Source organism: Vicia villosa, linkage group LG2, assembly GCF_029867415.1.
Source record: "Vicia villosa cultivar HV-30 ecotype Madison, WI linkage group LG2, Vvil1.0, whole genome shotgun sequence".
Taxonomy (NCBI): Eukaryota; Viridiplantae; Streptophyta; class Magnoliopsida; order Fabales; family Fabaceae; genus Vicia; species Vicia villosa.
Genome location: NC_081181.1, coordinates 79,353,913 through 79,356,574, shown reverse-complemented (window position 1 = coordinate 79,356,574; position 2,662 = coordinate 79,353,913).

Genomic DNA, 2,662 nt, shown 5'->3' with positions numbered 1-2,662 from the left:
TTCATACATCAAAATTGCCCTAATCTAATCAATTCTTAGAGCTCAAAACCTAACTCTGACATACAAATCGAATTGACTCAACAACACAACTATTCATACACTATTTATCTATAATCACAATAAGAGATGATAATTGGAAGAGTCCCCCCTTACCTTATCCAAATTCTTGATCTTTGGTCTCTTCCTCTTTGTTCCTCTTTCACGTTCTTCGTGTTCCAACTTCTCTCTTTTCAAGTTCTCCTCTTTCCTTCCCAATTCTAATTATTTTATGAAAAATAATAATAAAATTAGTAAAGGGCCTTCCTATATCACACCCCCCTCTTTTACTATTTCTCACATGCCCCAAATGCCATAAACCATTATTTTCACAAAAACCGTAATAATTCTAATTATTAATTCAATATTCCAAATATAATTAATATTAAAATTATACGGGTGTTACAGCAAAAGGTTTGTTGGTTGATTTTAGCGAGAGGTACTTGATCACTTTCAAATGGAGACAATACTACGCGCATATGGATAAGAGATCACTGCAAGAATGGATGACTAAATCAAGAGTAAGACGAGATTTTGGCCATCATCGCATTTGAGTGGAAGATATTCGATCTTCACATGTGGAAGTATGTTCGCATTTTGAAATTGAATAAGTGTCTCGTTTATAAAAAGAGATTTTAAGATGAAAAAGCCATAAGGAAAAAAGGTTTGAATGAAATTGAAGTTGTGTTTTAAAGGGATGTTTAGTGAACATTTTGAGCATACGTGTGCACCTAGCGCGTTGTTCACCCAAGGTATTCAAAAGGATGCGAGCCCAATTGTCACTTGTTATCCACATTGGTAAAATAGGATATTGATGGTCTTTTAATAAAGGATTGAGCATAGGAGTTCTCCTAGCGCGTCTTTACCCAAGGTATTCAAAAGGAAGCGAGTCCAATTGTCACTTGTTATCCAAGTTGGTAAGAATGATTTTTACGGACTTTTAGTAAAGGATTGAGCATAAGTGTAAACCTAGCGCATTGTTTATCCAAGATATTCAAAAGGAAGCGAGACCAATTATCACTTGTTGTCCAAGCTTAATGAAAATGATATTTGCCGACTTTTAGCAAAGGATTGAGCATAGGTGTACACCTAGCACATCTTTACCCAAGGTATTCAAAAGGAAGCGATTCCAATTGTCACTTGTTATCCTTGTTTAATTAATGTGTTTTGATTCAAAAGATCAAGATATTCAAGAGGTGTACTCCTCTCGTCACTTGATCTCTTGATTTGATTACGAAAGGTTTGAAAAGAATTTTATAGGATGAGTTTTAATCCAAAAGAATCGAGGTATTAAAAAGGTGTTCACCAATTGTCACTCAATCTTTCGGTATAGCTAAAAAAGATGTTTTTTGTAAAGAAGAGACTCGACATTGAATCAAGAAGTTATTTGACATGCAAATTATTTTTGAAGCTTTGAATGGTTGAACGATTATAAGCATATGACAAGATGATATAAGAGAAACTTAAAGATACAAGCAAAAACCCAATTCTAAACAAACCTTAATTTATTCTTGAATTAAAAAGAAAGATCATTTTTTAAATTAAATAACTAACTAAAAAAATAACAAAACTAAGCTAAAATTAAGTTAAGAATTAAGAAAAGTTGATGGGCTAAAGGGTGTAACCCAATTAAATCAAACAAAGGCGCTGGGGGGTGTTTACAGAAAAAACGGTAGTGATGATTAGGAATCTGGGTCGTTGGGCTGGTTTGCTTTGGCCCAAGTGATCAACGAGCTTATCTAAGGGAGTGCACATATAGATGGGTGCTGTAAGGTTGATCAGTGCATTTTTATGCACGTTCTTCCATGTTTGTACTCAAGCATTTCTTCGGTTTGTTTTATTTATTTTTATGTTTTAATATGTTTTTATATTTTATTTTATTTTTGCACTTATTTGTTTTTCGTATTAATTTTTCAGCAATAACAGTCTGCACGGAAACGATCATATCTGGAGTTCCAGGAGTCCGATTGAGGCGTTCTAATAATCGCCGGAAAGCTAAGAGAAAGAGCTACAATTCTTATGTTTGAGTCAAAGTCAGAATCGGACTGTAGAAGGGCCAGAATTTGCGTTGAAGTTGCTGCACTAGCTTTAGTTAAGTTTCGGGTTAATTGGTTTTGGGCCTGGGTCGTATGTTTGACCCAGTTGGATTGTAAAACGGGTCGTGGCTTTGACTTAGGTTAGGCAGCCGCGGTTACTGTTCATCCATCTTCCATTCACGAATTTTAGAGAGCTTTTCACGATTTGCTATGGAGAACTAAACCATCCGGACGGATTTACTGTATTCAGGTTCAATGCTTTGAGTTTGTTATAACTACAATTAGATTTCTATTCCTTTCAATAATATTATATGATCATTGTTTGCTTAATTCGATTTTCTTATAATATTGTTGATTTAATTTGGATTGATACATGTTCTTGAATTTTGATCGCAATTCGACTCTGCTTAACCGTTGAATTGCGATATCTTTAACCGTATGCTTAATCCGGCAATAGGGATATATATCTTACGATGTCGATCACGCTTGTTGAATGATATTGTGTTCAAATAGGATAGAGATCGTAGTTGTATCAATCGATGATAAGTAGAACCCGAAACAGTGAATTCGTTTGCATTTTAATCACTTAT